The sequence below is a fragment of the Podarcis vaucheri genome, assembly GCF_965113315.1.
Source record: "Podarcis vaucheri genome assembly, chromosome: 5".
NCBI classification, from domain to species: domain Eukaryota; kingdom Metazoa; phylum Chordata; class Lepidosauria; order Squamata; family Lacertidae; genus Podarcis; species Podarcis vaucheri.
Window position 1 is genome coordinate 42,516,478 of NC_138763.1, and position 21,342 is coordinate 42,537,819.

General features: G+C 42.8%; 1 protein-coding gene and 1 long non-coding RNA gene across 2 annotated transcripts in view; one reads left to right on the forward strand and one right to left on the reverse strand.

Moving 5' to 3' along the window:
- The window catches only part of HS6ST1 (heparan sulfate 6-O-sulfotransferase 1), a 190,108-nt gene that overhangs the window by 152,725 nt on the left and 16,041 nt on the right, over positions 1-21,342 (reverse strand). The gene's annotated exons all lie outside the window — the stretch shown is intronic.
- LOC309533754 lies at positions 13,993-15,688 on the forward strand. Its single transcript, XR_014220454.1, has 2 exons — positions 13,993-14,793; positions 15,356-15,688. It is a non-coding gene; the product is annotated as an uncharacterized lncRNA (long non-coding RNA).

The following is a 21,342-nucleotide window of genomic DNA, read 5'->3' on the forward strand; positions in this document are numbered from 1 at the left end:
GACAGAGACTAGAATATTATCAGGTCACTTGCCAGCAACAAGGAAGGGGCCTCCAAATTAAGGCTGCAAATCAAACAGCCTTAAATAAAAAGCAAAACCAAGTTGCACACCACCACCCACTGGAAATAATCATGTATACACAGCAAGCTACTAATCAGAACTATTATTGTCATTACTGGGGCTCATATCAAAAAGTCAGGCCAGGAGCAGCTGACAGACACACTCCTGGGGCAAAAAAAAAACACCCTGTACCGCCCAACTTTTCACAAACTTTCACCTACTAAATAATGACAAACCTAAACTAAACCCAAGCTGGGAAAGAGGATGGAAATTAATGTAGAGTTCTGTACCAACAAGGGCCACAGTACAGACCTAGCTAGTGGGAAAATCAGTTTAAAAATGAAAACAACAACAGTGAAGTTCAGTGCAGCTTACATCATCATCATCATCATCATCATCATCATCATCATCATCATCATCATCTCCAGTGCAGGCTCCAGCATTTAAACTGTTTTCAATACAGTGGTACCTCGGGCTTCAGGTTACAGACTCCGCTAACCCAGAAATAGTACCTCAGGTTAAGAACTTTGCTTCAGGTTGAGAACAGAAATCATGCAGCGGTGGCGCAGCGGCAGCAGGAGGCCCCATTAGCTAAAGTGGTGCTTCAGGTTAAGAACAGACCTCCAGAACGAATTAAGTTATTAACCCGAGGTACCACTGTATTGTGCTTTAAACAACTTACAATCACAGAATATAAACTGACTAAAGCATCAGCATGGATATTACTTCAACTGAGAAACTTTAAAACCCTAAGTACAGTGGTAACTCGGGTTAAGAACTTAATTTGTTCTGGAGGTCCATCCTTAACTTGAAACTGTTCTTAACCTGAAGCACCACTTTAGTTAATGGGGCCTCCTGCTGCTGCCGCGCAATTTCTGTTCTCATCCTGAAGCCAAGTTCTTAACCCGAGGTACTATTTCTGGGTTAGCGGAGTCTGTAACCTGAAGCGTCTGTAGCCCGAGGTACCACTGTATAGGTTTTTCTTAAGTGCAAAGTAAGGTAGACCCTTGCATTCCCAGATGGGTTCCAAACAACCCACATCTTCTCCTTAACCATGACTGATTATCGACTCCCCTGATAAAACATCAGCATTCCCAGGAGGCTCAACTTATATTAAATTTTCATTCACCGGAGTCTGACGCAGCCCAGTAGTTGATTCACACACTCTTACCTAATTGGCTGCCTCAGTTGTTGGAGGAAGCAACAAGGAGTATAAAAGGAAGGTAGGTCTATGATCACAAGGGAAGTCCCAGCGGATAGAAGCGTCTCATCCCCAGTGACAAAGCATCAAGGTAAACAGTGGAGTGAATTAAGCAGGTGATTCACACACAGGTGAATTAAGCAGCTGTGCAAGTTTAGCAACAGAATGAGGAGAAGGAGCTGGGCAGGAGGACAGGGCAGTCATCCCCACCCTCATTTTCCAATGAATAAGTCCAATAAATGAAACAGTTCTGAAGGAAGAAAGTCAACAGGGGTGTGCGAGCTATGTGGTGTATTGTATGAAATGCAGTGCTATTCTTCTAGAAAAACAGGTGTGGGAACTCACCATGAACACCTCCCTCATTCTGTTAGAATGGCAATGGCGCCCACCTGAGAGGTGCCGGAACTGAGTTCCAGGTGAAAGAAAGCCCCAGTAAAGTGTTGGGTGTGCAGCAATCTACCTACGGGACAGAAGTTATGGGAGTCTGCTCAGTGCCATGAGCTCCTGCCTCTCTGGAACAAGTTCATTTCCTTCAGACCAAGACAGCTGACGTGGAGAACCTGAGAGAGGTTTGTGGATTAGGTCTTTGGGAAAGTGGCAGCCATTTCACACTCTCAGGGTGACAGTGTTTGTGGCTTCTGAAACTTAGAAGAAAAGATTAGTAAGACATGATAGAGGTTTACAGAAAGTTTCTCTTTCCCATAATCCTAGGATGCAGGGCCATTCAGTGAAACTGCAGGGTAGGACATTCAGGACAGACAAAATGAAATACTACTTCATAGAACACCGTGCTGAACAGTGGAAATTTCTGCCATAAGATATGGTGATGCCCACCAACTTAGATGGTTTTGAGCAGGAATTAGAGAAACTAATGATGGGCGAGGCTATCAAGGGCTACTATCCACGATGGTTCTGTAACCTTCCCAGCATGCTGGGAAACAACACAAGTAGAAAGTGGCTCCTTGAGAAACGTAATGCAAAATCAAGAAGGTGCAGAGGAGCATTGTCAAAATAGGAGGCTTGCCAAGGCCTCTGGGTATCACAGACAGATTTCCTACAAAGGTCGGGTTCTGCTACAGCAGGCCAAAGGCATGGAGGGAGATCTTCTCTAATAAATAATAATAAATCTTTATTGTGGTCCAAAGACCCATAGAACAATTTCAGAACAAAATACAGTTAAGACAGCCAACCACAAAAGAGATAGAAACCAAGGCGGTCATTTTGTTTTGTCTCGAGCTTGATGATCTTTCTTTCTTTTGACTTCCAAAAGAAACTTTGCCACAGCCAGTGAAATATCATTAGACCTGTCATCCAAAAGATATTTAATATGGGAGGCTTCAGATTTTCCTGGAAGATTTGCCAATAGAGGTTTTATCAGTTGGTCCCTTGCTTGCTCGTACTGCTCACAATGCAGTAAGATATGCTTCATGCAGTCGACGTCCTGAGAATATAAACAAAGCCCATTCTGATAATAAAAGGTCAGAGAAATAACGGATTTGATTTGAGGAAATTTGTCCTATTTCCTAAAAGTAACATGTTAACCTATTCAGTAGCTGCATGTACCCATCCAGCTGCATTTGAGCGCCAAAGTTGGAAAGGAGAAGCAGTTTTCAACTAATCAAGAAATTAGATACGCCAACTTCTGAGTTAAGACATTAGGACATGATCCAAATATCAAATACAACACTAGAGAGTCAAGGCCAAGGCTGGAAGGCCATAAAATTGGCTTGTCTTTTTCCCTTTATTATAGCTACTCACAGAGGGCCTTGTCCAATGCCCAGAAGCAAACATGTTTGAATCCAGCTCAAAGAGTCTTGCCCAATGCCCCAATTAAATACTTTTTGAATCAAAGCCAAATTTCAGACAATTTCTTCTTGAAAGGAATCCTTTAGAAGCTTGCGGATAACTTTACACATATCTTCTTTGTGTGCATGTGTGGGGGGGAATCACAGTGTACACTGTCATGCATGAAAACAACATGTGCATTTCTTCACAATTACAATTTGTTAGAAGCCGTAACCGCTCTACCAAGGAAGGATTAGTTGTAGGCAGGGGACAGACCAGCTTACAAAGCTCTTTCAGCCCTGAGTGTGGTGTAGTGGTTAAGAGCGGTAGTCTCGTAATCTGGGGAACCGGGTTCGAGTCTCCGTCCTCCACATGCAGCTGCTGGATAACCTTGGGTTAGTCACACTTCTTTGAAATCTCTCAGCCCCACTCACCTCACAGAGTGTTTGTTGTGGGAGAGGAAGGGAAAGGAGAATGTTAGCCGCTTTGAGACTCCTGAAGGGGAGTGAAAGGCGGGATATCAAATCCAAACTCTTCTTCTTCTTCTTCTGAGTACAACCATTAGGGAAAGTGAGATGAGCGCTATAACCCCATAGTCGCCTTTGACTGGACTTAACATTCCAGGGGTCCTTTACCTTTACCTTTTACTTACAACCTTTAGATAGCCAACAGTAACCAACTCCAACACATTCCTAGTGCAAAACTGTGCACCCACTATCTTGTCTGAAAACATGTCACGTTCCCCCCCCCAAAAAAAAACACCCTTTACAACTGGTGGACTTGTACAGAGCTTCTGGTAGCAATGCTCCGTGAATGAAGGCAAGGTCAGCATCTCTAGAAGAAACACAACAAGAGGTCCCCTAAGTCTGTGTGTGTCTCCTCCTTGAAGGACACAAAGCAGAGGCAGCCAGAATGAGGATCCTTCTGAAAAACAAGAGCCTGTCAGATGTTCAGATCACAGAGGGACATAGAGGGATTCAAGCAACCCAAGAGGCCTCTGCTCTAGCCTACTGTTCAAAATCTCTGGCCATATTCTATGCTTTTTCTAACAGAGGAGGGGAAAGAGCCTTTTGAAGAGGGAACCTTTGAAAAAAAGCCTCAAAGGCATGTTTGTGGTTCACCCCATTTAGCCTTTAAATGCCAAGCTATCTTTTGGATGTGGAGGCTGTGCACAGAACAGATCTGACAAAAAATAAAAATCTGTGAAATTCAATAATGAGTTTCTTCCCCCCTTTTTTGAAAAGAAAAGGAAAGAACAAAACTCTCCTCTGTAAAAAGAAGAAGAAACAATATCGCTTCTGACCATGTCTGCTTCCAAACATAAAAGCTCCCTTGACATCACTGAGGAGAGACAGAAACACACACCCCTCCCCACATTAATACACATGAACCCCAGGCACCGCACTTTAAATTACCGAGATCTTAGGAAGTTTATTATGGGGAAAGGAGAACTTGTGAGAAGAACAGAAAATAGTGCGGGCAAGGTTTCTGGGGAGGTTTCTTTTGTTCAAGTAACTTTCACCAGCGGTTATCTGCTTTTTGCACAGGCTTTTCTATCTGTGCTACTCACTCAGTGAAAGTTTAGCTTTACCAGGGTCACTGAGCACCTAAAATATCATTAGAGCAAAATCTAACCCTTTTGCACCCATGTGCATTTCCTACAACTGCTTACCTGCCTTCTAGATTTATGACCTCTCTGCTGCTGTGATTAAAACAATAATGGTTTGTTTTTCTTTCTGCTTAAGGCTGATTCTTTTTCTTCTCCTCCATGCTCTTTTGCAGAGGGTGGAGGCTGTTGAAAGCACCAAAGCATTCCATGCAGCATTCAGTAGCTGGCTACCAGATGCCCTGGGAGCAAAAACCAGAGCCTTAAGTTCTGCATTCAGACGCAAGAGGCCATCCCAAGACGTGAAGGAAGTCACAATGACTTCTCATCTACCAAATCATCACAATACTGCTTTTGATATTACTTGTCTCCCCTCCTCAAAACATAAAATGCAAAACTTTGCATAAAGTGAACACTAAAAGTGATTGTGCACTAATTCCCAAACCATCAGCTACCACCCTACTCCCTAACATCATCCACAGGATCACCATTAAAGCTTGTCAGTTCTTACATTTGATACCATTAATCACCAACAGATACAGATACACACACACACACACACACACACACTTTGTGACAATGATGAGATCCGATGGGCATTTGTAAGATTGGTCCTCAGACACAGACTCCGCCCACTTTTAACAGGGCCTTCTTGGATAAAGCAAAATTAAGTCTGGCGCTCTCAATATGTGGATAATATTCATGCTTTCATTCTTTTCATTTTACCTTGGTTTTACACCTTGAGCATCTGGCCATGGTCGGACTGAGCGTTTGCATGGAACTGAATCCAGGCAGCACTGAAGTAATAGTGCTGGGCAAAAATGCCTTTTACTGTCACTGAGAGCATTCAGCTCCCTTGGGCATTCAGGTTTGAGGTAATTGACAACTCTTGCTATTTTCTAGACCTGAGACAGGTAACATAGTGCCTTCAGATATTGTTGGACTATATAATATCCACTTTCCCTGACCATTGCCCATGCTGGCTGAGGCTGACAGAAGCTGCAATAACTTTGGGAGGGCACCATATTGACTAACCCTGCTCTAGGCCACAAATGGTACTGAGTGCTATCTTCCAATTGGTGGGAAGCTCACAACCCTTTTTCTCACTGATTCAACAGTAGCAACTGCCAACAAGCTCAAGGTTAGACCAATATAATGCACTCTTCCACGAAGCTGCCTTTGAATTTTGCCTAGAAAAGCCCCAAATGGCTTAAGCTTAATACACCTAATGATTGCCTCACGTCACAATTGCCCCAGTCAGTCAAGAGCAGCCTCTTAATAGCATGAGCCAAACACATGACAGCTGAGACCCACAGAGGACTCTCGGTGGTTCCATCCCCCCTTTGTTGCCAAACTCCCCCAGAGGCTCACTAAGACCCAAATCTGGGAATTTAATTATTAAATCTAAATTGATAGCTTACCTTTCCACCAAGAGCAGTCCTTGGCACAAGAAAATTAAGGCAAAAAAATTAAAACCCTATCAAAACAACTTAAAACCTAATGGATCTGGAAAAAAGCAGCAGCAACTTTGAGACAGAAGGCAAAGTGAAATCAAAACCATAAAAGTCTGACAAAGAAATCACTTTTAAAATAGAAAAAGATAATTAATCTCCTAAAATTGGCAAATATAGCCTGATGCATCTTTCTAAGGCAGAGCTTTCCAAACTGTGTGTCGTGACACGTTAGTGTGTCAGCTGTAGTGTGTAGGTGTGTCACACGAACACTCCCTGCGCTCCTTTCGGGGCTGGAAAGGGGTTGGTTTAACCTCTGATTTGCTAGTAAAACTCAATTACTGTGTCACGAAACGATGCATGTCTAAAAAGTGTGTTACCGACTTGAAAAGTTTGGAAAGCTCTGCTCTACGGGGAGACTCATGCTACAGGGTCCCTACTGAGATGTACCCTCTTGCTACCTAACTTCACTGCTCTTCTTAATTCATACAGAGGTTCATTTAGGAAAATGTGCTCTGTAAGAGAGCCAAGACCCAAGCAATTTAAGGCTTCAGAGTGAAAATCAGCACCTTGTAATTGGTAGGTAGTCAAACTTGTAGCCAGTGCAGGTCCAAAGACCTGGTTTGCTTCAGCTAACAGCTGCATTGCCATATTTTACAGTTTCAAGGGCAGTCCCACATATTGCACATTAGAGTAGTCAGGTAAATAATAATAATAATCAACAAAGCATACACAACACTTTTCAGCCTACAGAAAGTGGAACAGCAAAAAGCTGGGTGGCTGAACACAGCAACCCCCCCCCCCATTCAAACTACCCTTGGCACTGGGTGTCTAAGAACTTCTGAACTATAAGCTTGTTTCCTAAGAAGGAGTCTGACCCCATCAATACCACTGGGCCCACCCACAATAATCAATCTTGTCAGGATTATGTTTCAATTTATTCACCCTCATCTAGTCCATTATTGATCTCAAGCAGTCATTCGTGGAAGACTCTTGTCACACTGCAGAAAGGAAAGGAGAAATACGGCAATGTGTTACCAGCTTACTGAGGGCACTGTGCTCTGCACCCTTGAATAACCTCTCCCAACAATGTCATGTAGATGTTAATAATAAGGGGAGACAATATATAACCCTGGGGAACCTCACAGGACAATTCCTGCTGGTAAAATAAGGACCGTCTTCAGCACCATTCTCTGGAGACTTCAGCCAACATAGAAACAAAGCTACTGCAAAGCAGTACCTCTTACTACTGACCTAATTAAGTGGTTCAGAAGGATGCTGTGGTGGGCAGCATTGAGAGATCATCAACAGGGCTACACCCTCTATCCCTTGGCAGTGGCTGTGTGCAGACCAAGGCAGTGTCCAGCTCAAATCCTGGTTGGAACCAAGCTCTTTGTCCAAGAGCACCTGGAGCTCATAAGCAACCACCTGCTCAATCACCTAGGTGAAGATAGTCCATTAAAAACTGGCATCCATTTGGAGACACCTGGTTTCAAGGGAAGGCTTCAATAACAACAATTTGACCACTGCCTCTTTAAGGACAGCTGGCACCAGTCCTTTATACCAGGGATGGGCAACCTTTGGCCTTCTCACCACTAAGAAAAGCTCTGCAGAATGAGAATGCATGGGAACAGTGGTGAGAGAAAGAAGAACGTTTCTTTCCACTACTACCAAAGAAGAAGTCTTCAAATTATTTCTAAATCACGTGTTATTCATAACTGACTCTAGCTTCCCAGTAAAGCAAGAAGGTGTCTGTGCTGTTACTAGAGGGAGTCTATGAACTATTGTGTCAACTGCACAACAGGCTTCCCATTTTCTTCTAGGCCCGTGACAGAATAGCAGAGAGAGTCAGACAAATATTCCTGTAACGCCTCTGGGTCTCATCCACATTTATTAGCCTTCAGGAGTGGACCTTTCTAACTGGCCTTCCACCCTTGTAGATGTCATATAAGGAGCAGACAGCCTGCTGCCCTCCTATGGACTGTAATGGCCTTCAGCCCCAGCAAACATTGCCAATAGTCCACAACATCCGGAGAGCACCAGGTTGGCAACCCTTGGATTAGAGCTTTAACTCCAGTTTCATCAAAGTGGTGATCTATGGACTCCCACCCAAACATCACCCCCTATTTTGTCCAGTACAAAAATCTATACCCAGAATATGAGCTGCTATACATGTTCTACCCAGCAGACACTGCAATCATGGCTCTGTCTCAATAGCAATCACAAGATCCCGAGCCACACCTATTAAAAAAAGGTTATCTGTGTTAACACAGAAATCCCCTAGCAGCTTATTTTTAAAACATTGGTGGCTGGCTGTGTTTTACTGGATACTTGTAGCTTTGTTTTCACCTACAGCTAACTGCCCTGAGACCTGGCTATAACATTCAGTAAGGAAACAGGAGAGTTGCCCTTTCTGAAACCTGATTGGCTGACTCCCCAATCAGCCTCGAAGGCTTTGGGTCAGGCCCAATCCCCTGCTGCACTATGTTTATGTCCATCTGTCCTCATTAGGACTCCCCTGTTCCCTATTCCATCTGCCTCACCATGTTCCTCTCATCTCAATTCCCGCCTTGCCTGTGCTTGTGGTTCTGCTGTACTACTTACCTTCCTGATTATTGGTCCCCCGTTCATCTTCCTGACTGTAGTAACTAGCTGCCTCTTGAACCAACAAATGGAATGGATCGCCCAGACATGCATCTGGGCATGCTCCCATTTGCTGGCCAAGCTCCCAGCAGCAATTTTTTTCTCCCAGAACATGATAGTTCAGCTCAGTGATTTGATGACAGAAGCACCTGCATTCATACCATTCTGTACATAATGATCATGCATGAATGAATGTCTGTGTACAGGCAACGAATGTTAATAGTCACACAGAGCCAATAAACAATGAGGCACATTCTTGAGCACCATCTACTGGGGTATTTCCAATTTGTACTGCACAGTGATGTAGACTTCTGGAAGACAAGGTCCAAAAGTAGGCTAATTCTGGATAATTCAGTGAGCCATCATCCACACAGAGCATAAACTGGTGCAACGTTTAATGTGTTTCACCCAATGATATCAGAAAAATGACAGCCCTTGCAGTTCACATGGTGTGGTATATACTTGCCATATCTGAAAACCAGTTATCAGCAGGCATCCACAAATCCACTCACCAACTCTCCAAGTGTTCCCCTGGTGAGAAGGACAATCAAGGAAGCATAAATCCCATCTCCTGAGCTCTCATTTGATTTGCCCTTTGGAGAAGATGGAAAACAGCAGGAGTTGTCTTGCACTGTTTCTTGTCTTATCCAAATCTCGGTGAGCAAGAGAATGTCAACCAGCCAACCTATTTCTTGTGTCTCTGCCCTGGAGAGCAGCCAAAGAGGTAGGGTCAAAGGGTGTTTGTGGTGAAGCATCTGCAGGGCACTCTCTCCCTGCTTATTCATTTCTCTATAGCCCCAGCATAAAGTCAGGGAAATGCCTTCCTTTCTCCCAAGCTGCCTGTAGGTGCCAGAGGACTTGGAGAAAGATGGGGGAAGTGGTTAATTATCATATTTCCTACCCACTCTTCATTGCAAATGTACCTGTAATTCCGCAGGAGGTTACAATTAAAAACAGAACTGCATACACAACGCAGTCACACAACAAAGTAGATAGATGATATCCACTCTGGCCCTCAAGTCCAAGCCCAGCACTCCAGCTGATGAAGAAAACCCAGTCAAGTCTGTGCCACCTGTATCTCAGAGGGAAGAGAATGCCAAAGCTAGGGTGCCACCACTGAGAAGGCTTTCCCTGAACTTGCTTTGAAGGAGCATAAAAGAGGCTCACAGATGAGTTAAGCAATATTTGTGGGCCACCACTTATCCCAATTAGGCATTTTCATCTACATGGAACCGGCTTTGAAAGGTGGCCACCATATTGGCAAAATCAGCTGAACACCAAAGATTTCATAGCAAGTTTTCAAAACAAGAACTGCCCACAGAGCAAGCTTGTCTCAAAGTACCCTTAACTGGGGGGTCTGTGATGAAGGCAGCCAGGAGCAGTCAGAGAATAAGCAAAGACTGAAATGTAATCAGACGCTTTGAAAAAGTTTCCCCCATGTTTGGGAAAGTAATCGTGCAAACAACGCTCTTGTTTTTCTCCCTCTGTTGAAGGCCCTTTCATTAACAGTGCCAACAATATTGAGGAAGAAGATAAGCCATATTTCCCGAGATGTTAAAACCAGAAATGAAGGCCTAATTGCATTTCCCCTTATTGTATTTCACCTCTCTTGATCTTGAGGGAAACTTCCAAAATATGTTGTTATTTAAATTCCATAACATTAAAGCCTAGTTCCTAATAAGGTACTGAATATAGGTTCAGAGTGGATGTTAATGATGAAAAAAGGTTTCCTTCCCTCCGGAAACAAAACAAAAGACGAGGTTGTTTTGAGAGCATACAGAATCAGGCAAGATTCTACAAAATATTGAATATATCTGTGTTGTTTCCAAAAGGTACATAGCATTATTGTTTCCCTTTGCCAGTGACACTAATAGCACTGGGAAGAGAAGGGAAGAGTAGAAAGATATTCTGCACAAAGATCTGGAGGTACCATGACGCCAGGGTGGGCTGTGCAGGACAGGACACGAGGAAACACTTGAGGGTTATTTCACACATTATTTAATTTTATTGTTAAAAAAAGCTCAACAACCTTTGGAGTGTCCTGGTTTTTCTTTTTGAAATATGGCAACCCTACTTATAGGTCAGATTTCAGTGAAAACCACATGAAAACCAGAATCACAGACTAACCGTGAAAGAAAATGTTTTTTTCTTTTATTGTAAGCCTGGTGACATAGGAAAGTTTTCAGCAAACAGTATTACACATGCACACACATGCACACGTCACCTGATGAATCTCTGTTGGAAGAGACTGACCTGGCCAGCAGGTGAAACTGACACAGCACGCAGCAGGCAATGACAGCACTGCAGGGAGAGGACTACGATTCTGAAGAATACATAATGAAAATTAGAAAAGCACTGCTGGTTGATTAGGCTGCAGCCCTGCAACCTTTAGAAGAAAACTCCGACTCTCTCTCCTCACAAATAACAGACATTTTAAAAACAGCTAACGGGGCCATGAATCTCAGGTTAGAACACAAGACAGACATGGACAAGCTTAAAATGGTAGCTAGTGATATGGAGTTTTGTGCAGCTGATCAGGAGAATCAGATCCGGGGGGAAATAAATGCTTCTGGGGCGTGTGTGTGTGTGTGTGTGTGTGTGTGTGTGTGTGTGTGTGTGTGGATATCCCTGAAAAAGAAGAGAATGAAATTGCCCCAAAGTATTCCTTAAACCTGACAAGAAAAGCTGAAAGCACACTTGAATAAGAACCAACTTTAAGGTGGTGGTGGGGAAACATTGGGGGGGGGGTTTAGCCTGACATTTTAAGATCTGTATAAACTTTTGACATAACTTGGATCTTCGTATCGTGTTTTCCCCACTTAAGCATGTTTGCACAGGCTTTCCCCCAGGAGGCTTGCAAAATAGTTTTCAAAAATCCAGCCCGAAAAATCTGGGATATTTGTCAATATGGTCTCATGTATTTGGTGTTACTCTTAATCCGAACAAACATGAGTCACCCTTGATTTTATTTGAGGAATGTCATCTCGGAGCCTGCTCTTGAAATTTATCTTGGAGCAATTATGGCTCTGGTCCACCGACTTCCTCTTCCGGCTCCCATCTTCTCCGTTCGAACAGCTAATGGTATTTTGACTGCACTTCTACGAGTTGCCTTAAATGTTATGATTTAAAGTCCTTGCAATTCCTCTTAAATTGTTCAGGCCTTCCTGGTAACAGTTGCTAAGAAAAATAGCTGAAGAGACATTAGTTGCTTCCCAGGTCTGGGAACATCTGGTGAAAAAGGATGGAAGAAGGTCCCCACATTATCAACTCAAAACAACTTTTCCCTCTTGTCTTGTTTCCTTCAGATTTCAAGGCATTTCCTTCCCCCATAAACCAAATCTCTCCCCCACCCAGCTTCACACACACACACACACACACACACACATCTTATTTTAAGAAGGAACAAATTGAGACACACTAAATGTTTCCTACACATCATTCCTAAAATAACCAGCTGAGATTTTTAGCAACTGTTATTAATAAACCGTTTAAGCTGAGCCTGAAAACGACACCCACCAACTGGAAGTGGAAACGCTGAAAAATGCAATGATGCTTGCCCTCCAAATTCTACACAAGTTTAAAGAAAGATTAAATGCCTAACCTGTTGCCCAGTGTACTCTTGCTACTGTGGAAGAAAATCCCTCTGCCCCATATTCTTCATTGTGGCAGTTCCCTTGGTTAGCTCCTATTCATTTAAAGAGAAATTCCAAGGAGTCCTGAAATTTATAACCCAGTGGGGCTCTGGTCCATGAAAGCTAAAACCACAATAAAACGTGTGAGCCTTTAAGGTGCCACAGGACTCTTTGTTGGTCTTACTGCAGCAGAGTAACATAGCTGCCCCTCTATCATTCATTTCAATGGGGATTGTGCAGGAAAACTTTGCAGTGTATCATATTTGAGGCTTCAAGCTCTTGTGCCTTTAATGGTCCAATGAGGAGCCAGACAAGGAGATTAAGAATATCTCTCCCCACCCACCTCCTCTCCAAGGGTGCCCTTAACACACTCTAGTGCTTCCACTTTGCCACAATAATTTGCAGCGGGTTTTAAAAGAGAGGTGTAGAGAGAAAACGGAGTCATGTAAAGGCCAAGCTATAATAACCGAATGCTAGCACAAGCCCTATGCAAATGTGCACAATTACATCCAATAACATAATTACTAGGGTCCGGTTTCTTAAGGTGTGTGGTCTCTGGGCTGCTCACAGCTTCAAGATTCTGTTATTAGTACTTTTTTGTGCTGGCTGGTGTTTTTAAAAGCTGTTCTCATTTAAACAGTTGCATTTTGAAAAACAGGATGCTATTTTATTTTATTGCATGCAGCCTTGGGTTCATGGAGAGCAGAAGGTGGGATAATTATGTATAATGCACAAATATTCAAACAGGAAAGCCAAGCTTAAATTGTTCCAAACAACGTCTCCCAGGCCAAGTTCAAGATTTGAACTAATGGCTGTTGTTGTGCCATGGCATTTGTTTACTGAGTCTGGTGTGCTATTATCAACCGCAGGCCAATTGTTGCTGCACCTTGATGTTGCAATCACTTCCACTGCCTGGGAGCCTTTAACCCCCGTCATGAAATTTCATGAAATTGATTTCTGCTCACAACAAGGCCTGAGATTACACCGGCAACCATAACAAAATTGCAGCTCCACCAAACAGATTTCCCAAAACAAAGTAAAATTAACAAGAATCTGATCAATTTCAGTACAGCTACTCACAAACTTGTAAGGGCAACTGTTAAATAGCTTTAAAATCACCGATTTATTCTGTTGTTTAGAAGCTGACAAACAGAAACCCAAGGTACCATAAAGGAGGAAAAAATTAGAGGGGAGAAAACAGTGTAGATATATCTTTATATACCAAATCAAACTTAGCTACTACCTCGACATTCAGATAACAGCAAGATCCTTCTCCTTTACAGTGACAGACCATCATAAGCACATGCAAAAGTTTCCACATTCAATATCCAGAATCTCCAATTAAAGGGATCACCTACAGTCTTCTTCAAATTTGGGTCCCCGGGTGTTCTTGGACTACAACTCCCATCATCTCTGACCATTGGCTGAGCTGACCTGCGATATTTCTCTGCACAATTTTGCAACTGTTTCCTATCAACATGCAAATTGTGTTCCCTTGATTTAGGCAGTTCAATATTATTAGCCGGTCCAAAGTCAATACGGGAACCTAAAATCTGGGTTGTTCATGCAAAACCGCAGTTAAGTTTCTAAAATCAAGAGGGAATGAGCACTGGCTGGAAGTCAATATCAAGAGTCAATATCTTAAACCAAAACAAGGAGCATTCAAAGCGTCTAGGTCTTCATGGTCTTTTTGAAAGTTTGCAAATGTTTTCTTTTCAAGATCTGATTACATGATGGCCATGCTCAGAAGCCCTGAGGAAAATCAGAGCACTCCTAAGTGCTGTACAATGTATTTGCAACCTGTTTATAGCCCAGACAATACAGAGGAAGTGCTGCTGTTTCCACATTGCAAATGAATTGAGATAAGTATCTTTGCTTAAGACATTGACTTTTGATATTGACATCCAGTCAGTGCTGTGTCTCTGATTGCTCACTGATGGGCAAGTCTGTTGAAATGGTAAACTAGTGATCACTTGGATGATGGTGTTTTCTTGCCAGTTTAGTTTTTTCAGCACAGAAGTGAAACAGCTATCAAATATTCACATGGATACTACAGAATTGTCGAAAGCCTGGGAGAACAAAGAAGTCCTAGCAGGGCACCAAAAAAGACAACAACCTGGGTGCTAGGCAAGTTTCCATAGAGAGAGCATTCCATAAGGATCCTGGGAATTGTATTTTGTTAAGGATGCTGAGAGTTGTTAGGTGACCCTTTCCCTCACAGACCTACCAGTCCCAGCTGTTAGGGGTTTCCTAAACACTCTCAGAAACCTGTTTAAATTGGTATGATACTGCTTTAAATGTATAGTGCAGATGAGATCAAGGAAGGACCAACAAAAAGGCTGTCTTCAAGCCACCCACTATTGTGGCCACCCTTCAGATTGAGGAGCTACTGTATACAGAGAAGAGCCCTCACAGGTGATCTACATCTGGGAAGAGGTGTTCCATTAGATGTAAGGTCATGTAGGGCTTTCTAGGTGAAAACCAACACCTTAAATAGGGATCTGAAACTATTCATCAGCCAGTGTGGGCAATAAAAGACTGGCACCTGTCCTAAACAGCTTGGGCCCAGTATTGTTAGCAGATGACCTCACCTATTGTAGTCTAGGGCACTTGCCAAGAGCAACCAAAGGCTGCTACCTTATCCTGTGTAGCGTGATCAAATGATGAAGCTTCACATACAAGGCCCTCTCAGAAGATGCTTCCCAGCTGTGGAATTCCTTTTCTCACTGAGGATAACTTTCTAGAAGCACTTGAAGTTGTTTTTGTCTGGCTTGGCTTTTGGCTTTCACTGATAAGCCATTATGGAACCATTTTTCTCCATTGTTACGACTATCATTTTGTACTCTGGTATTTTGCATCTTTTGCTAGCTGCCCTTCAGAAAGAAAGGCAGGATAAAGATGTCAAAAATAAGTGAATTAGATGCATACAATTTTAATGACATTTATTCAATATTTTATCTTTATGTTTGATTAACAGCATTGCTATTTTCCTAGCGCTCTGAGGAGAGACACAATGCACATCAAGATAAAACAACTCAAAGCCTGTGGTGTTACGAAAAGTGCCTATGAAAGGAGCATACAGTCTCCAACTTTACACAGTCATTTTAAGAGGCTGCTTCTAATTGGAACATTAAAACATTTGCCTGATGTAGAAAGAGAAATCCTGTCCCCACCAGTGAGTTTCTGCTCATCCGCTCTAAAAAAGACTCTTTGGGTGACTCTCTGCTTTGAATGATGTAAGAAATAAGAAATAAAAGCAGCAATAAAAATAAAGTATAAAGTCATACAGCACCTAGAACAGCAACAGAAAGATCAGCATGAATGAATCTTTCTTTATTCAATCTCATCCCAATTGGGAAAGCCATCATTACTTTGACAACCCTCGGGTGTTTGTCACCAAGATAGCAGAGTACAAATGTTTCCCTCATCTCACTGCACACTTTGCAGAGATCAGCTCTTCTGGGAAGCAAAAGCAAATATTAACCCTTCGTATATTAGCCTAGGGTGATTATGGTAATTTTGAGCCAGTGGCAATAAGCAAACAGACTGATGTTTAGAGTAAGACATGCCTGCAGGTTCTAACTAAGGCCTGCTCCTGTTAGCCTCACTGGTCAAATTTCTCAGGGAGTGGCAAATAGACTGCAAAGCCAGCAATCAATGGTAAAACCAGTGAAGTCTCATTTAAAAAACAACAACAACCCAAAACATTTTGGTTGCATATTCTATACAAAAGAGATAATGCACTTAGTTTTCTTTTTATGACAAAGAGATGAAAATATATTTCCTGCACATTTACAGCACACTTGCACTGATAACTGAGTAGCATGAAATTCTTGTTGGGCACAGCTTCCAAAGACAATCACGTAAGTGGGCGGCAGCTGTGCCACTCTGTTTGGCACAAGACAGTCAAGCTCCTTATTGCCTCTTAAAGATGGCAGATAGGAAAAGGGATTAATACAGGAGGCTGGGCGCCATGGAATTTCAAGGGGCGCACAACAAACACAAGAGCAGAGCCAGCGCATGCTAGAGAAGGAATGGCCCTGCCCTCTGCTTATCTACACTGGAATGCCTTCAGCAGACACAGAAATAGAGGAGGGGGAAGCAGACAAAACAAACAGGCTGTAGGCCACCATGAAGCTACTGAGTGCACAATGGCCCTGATGTGTTGTTGTTGTTTAGCCGTTTAGTCATGTCCGACTCTTCGTGACCCCATGGACCAGAGCACGCCAGGCACTCCTGTCTTCCACTGCCTCCCGCAGTTTGGTCAAACTCATGTTTGTAGCTTCGAGAACACTATCCAACCATCTTGTCCTCTGTCGTCCCCTTCTCCTTGTGCCCTCCATCTTTCCCAACATCAGGGTCTTTTCCAGGGAGTCTTCTCTTCTCATGAGGTGGCCAAAGTATTGGAGCCTCAGCTTCAGGATCTGTCCTTCCAGTGAGCACTCAGGGCTGATTTCCTTAAGAATGGATGCGTTTGATCTTCTTGCAGTCCATGGGACTCTCAAGAGTCTCCTCCAGCACCATAATTCAAAAGCATCAATTCTTCGGCAATCAGCCTTCTTTATGGTCCAGCTCTAACTTCCATACATCACTACTGGGAAAACCATAGCTGGGCAACCATGGCTCTGATAGCCCATCTCTAATCATTACATTTTAATTCTGCACTTCTGACAAATTTGGGGGTTTCATGGAGTTGCATCGAATCTGCACAAGCAGAGGCTCTTGGAGAGTTGCCCACCACCAAGTAAAGCAGTCAATTTGGGAGATGCTAAGCATTGTATGCCATAGATGCAACGCCCCAATGGGCACATCAGATTGCCACACCCAGGCAGGCTGAATTGAGCCAAGAGCAAGATTGGTAGTCATTTTGGTAAATGTGGAATTAAATTAAAGTTTGCAATAAGGCAGAGGTGGCTATCTCTTTGGGGTTTTGTCGGTTTTTGGCTGAAGGACCATGTTGAGGGTTGGCATGCCAACCTGGGCCCATTTCACAAGCAGACACACACTCACACATGCATGCGTTCTGCAGAGGGGATGGACACAGACAAGTGGTGGGAAAATGCACATCCATAGTGAGGCGGAAAACAGACAAGCAAACAGACATACACACAGAGAGAGAGAGAGAGCGGGGGGGGGACTTCTCTAGGGCAGCACCAGTGTAGGAGGGTCTCCTCCTGCCCCAGTACTAGCCTGGAGGGACAATAATGCAATGTTTGTTTCCCATAGCAGCAGTGAGGTAGCCCTATCTCCTCCGACACCAGCACAGCTCTGAGGTGAAAGAAGGCCACGCTTCTTCCTGTTTCCTAAGCCTCTCTAAAACCTTGACAAATGCAGCCAAATTTGGGCAGTGTGGATTGCAGGTCACCAAAAGTCACTTGGGGGCTGGATATGGCCTGGATCAGCTGCCCAGGAATTAAGATAACATTACACTAAGTATTTAGGACTTCCTGTTTGGAAACAAACATTTAGATTCAGCTTAAGTGTCCTTGAAAGCAGAAAAGCCAGACATATATGCAGCTGCTGGGTTTAGTTTGTTTGTGTGCATTTCTGAGGCACAGTGACTATGGTAAATATGGCTTCTCAATTCAGCCAAGCTATTATTATTATTATTTGAATTTATATACGTACTGCCCTGTACACAGAGGTCTCAGGGCGGTTTGCAAACCTGCTTCACACACTAGTTTCTGGATTTCTGGCTGATCGCAAATCATGGTCCATCCATTTAGACATCTGCCAAATTCTAAGTTAAGCATTCTCAACTATGTTTTGGCATGAAGTCTGAATTGAGATACTCACAGGAAAAGTGTAGCATCTGCCAACTGCTGTTCACTTTACTACTGCTCCATCAGCACCTCCCATTCCCAAGACACACTGTGCATAGGAGAAAAGTAAATCTTTACTTTTTTGGTAAACCTACTAAACTGCTCTCAGGATTTGACGGATGCTGGAAAACATAGGGCACTCTCTCTTAGAAAAGGGCATGTGCAAGGGAACAAAGATAGAATGCAGGGGCCACACACCATACTGAACTATGGCCTAAGTGCTCAGAACTCCCTAAAGTAAAGTTAGTAAGCCATGAAAAAGAAAATAAATGCTCAAGCTGTTTTGTTATAGTCATAAATATTTATAGTTTGCAATAATGCTGCACAATAAGAGACCTGCTGTAACATATTTACAGTACTTGACCTCACAAATAAAACATTTTCTCCATTTTTGTCCTGTTGCATAGGAAAGCAGGTGTTAATTCTATTCAGTTGCAAAAGATAAGTGTAGAGTTCATTATGTTTTTATTCAATTCAGATTTCATTTTCAATCAAGTCTTTTAAGTGACTTAATATAAAATGTGACTTCATTTTTAAAAATATATTTTAAAATCAATTTTATCCACCCTGCATTCTTCATAATTACAACTCTCTCTCTCTCTCTCTCTCTCTCTGTTTGTGTGTGTGTGTGTGTGTGTGTGAAAGTGAGAGGGAGAGAGCGGGAGAGAAACAACATCTTCTGGAGTAGTCATGAAAAGTATCACTTGGTTTTTGGAAAGGGTTTTGTACTGGAACAACAAAATGTGACAGGAGTGGGAAGGGAGGTGAGAATCCTTTATTTTATTCCCTGACCTCAATGTACAATCCAGGTTTCAAAAACTGAGACACTTCATCTGCTGGAACAGAAGGACCGGACATAACAAGCCCCACCACTGTGAGTTCTCCATCTGAGGGTCAACAACTGGGACCAGACCTAAAGGCTTTGTGTGTTTTCTTTTTTCAAGAGTACAGTATATAAAATGCAAACAGTTAGCTACAGATGGGTTACTCTGCAAAGATACTGAAACCAAATCCCCCCTCTTTTTTGTGTGTGTGAGCGCTGCAAATCCTACAGTAGGGTTAGTTAGCTTTGCTGGCTGAATGCCAACCAACCAAATTCCATCTTCTCTGCCTGTCCGACTGTATTTATAAGACTTGGGCCTGTGTCTGCAGTTTTTGATTTTGTTAGTGTGAACAACTGGAGGGGGGCAGGGGCAAAAAAACAATCTTGCTCTGGAAATCGGTAGTGCTTTGAACAGCATATGAAATGGGTACCTGGTCTGGTTACAAACCCAGTTCTTAAGAATAGTAACAGGAAGCAACTTGCATTCAAAATACTACCAGAGCGTTCAGCTTCTCTGTCTCCCAAGAAACCAATCAGCAGATTGGCTTCGAGGGAAATAAAAATTCTGTCCCAACCAAAATCTATCTTATCCACGGTAAGAGGTTATTTTTGTATTTTAAATGATTAACAGGAAGAGAGAGATGTAATTGAAAATAAGCCTGAACCAAGCCAATCCTTGCACTGGTGTTTCTCAAGAAAATCTCTGTGCTGTTGCTGTAAGGAAGTGGCCCATTTCTGTTTGAGATGTGCTAATACTAATGATCCCGTGGGTGCTTTCCCAAATCACAAAACTGGCAAAATGCAATTGCACAGATGCCCTGGGCTCATCAAGAGGCAACTGCTGTCATGCATCACAAAATCTGCCTGGCTTGCAATGAGTTTGCAAAATGTATTTTTAAAAAAACAAACCCCACCCCGTACGCTCTGTTCCTCTCTAAAACCCAAAGGTTATAGAAGTGCAATGCAGCCAGTTTCTTTTGAGTAAGACAAACCCAAGGTGGACAACTCTCTCACAACAGAGTGCCAGGGGAATCTAGAACTGTGTTAAGTTTTATGTCAAACAAGCAGAGAGAGAAAGAGACTCCCAACACTTATGGAGGTTTTTTTTTTTTTTTGGGGGGGGAGTACCTCCTCGCTTTGGTTCTCCCAACCACAGTGGTGTTTCAGTGGGGAAAGACTTCAGAAGGATGTGTTCCCTTGCCTTCTTGTTAAGGCAGTCATGGCTTCAATATGCAAACAAAAGCTATTTAAACTGCAGTGGCACCGATCCCATCACCCTTAAGGTTAGCTTTTTAAGTTGGAAGGGACCCTGGGGGCCATCTAGTGCAACCCCCTGCAATGCAGGAATCTCAACTGGTACAGGATCCCACCCCTCTCCAGGAAACACACATTTTAAATAAAAATTTATCAGTCAAATTTGATTAATTCTCTTCCTTTTTGCCGAAAGAGACTCGTTAAAAAAATGCTGAGAAAAAAAAATATTTGCCAGATCTGACACATACATGGCTCATAGAATGTAACCTTAGGACAGCAAACACTGTTTTGCACTTCCCCATACCAGAGCTTCAGACAGGGAGAAGATGGTTGAGCTAGAGACACTTTTGCCCCAAGCTGATTCCAGAAAACTGAAGAGACAGGAACTGCAGCTTTCTCTGCCTTTATACAACACCCTCTGATTTCCTTAATGCACTGTCTACAAAAGAGGAAGACTTCAGATCTTGGTTGGTAAGATGCCTCCTCCAGGACCTTCTGAACAGACTAGCACTAGAGGACCGTGCACAGCATCCTTGCTCATTCTTTACATGGACAAAGAACCCCTTTAACATCAAATATTGCTTAGACCAGCTCAACATTCTTGTGGACTTCTGTAGAAAATGACGCACGTTCTCATAGCATTATATGCAAGCAAACCAGTACTGATGTGGTTTGTGCAATAGTCTTCATTTATTATTAGGCTTTTATTTTTCCTCTCTTTCCGCTTATAATCTACTTAAACGTGACTAATGGCCAACGCCAAAACTACAGAGCCAGGAAGTACAGTATTTTATACACAAGTTCAGGATGCAAATTGAAACAAAGGCCTTGTTGTTAAGACTTCCTTTGAACTCCATATAGAAGTTCATTCTCCGTAGTTCTTTTTAAACCACACCTCCAAGTCCTTGTGGGAAAGCACTGGGTGGGCTTACTCCTATTTTTTCTCAGCAAAGATAAAAGCAGAAGAGGCAAAAATCTAAATGAATGAGTTGTGTTCCAAGGACAACCACTGCAAGACAAATTACTTGGTGGTGTTGGGTATTTTTTTGAGGGGGGAGACGCAAG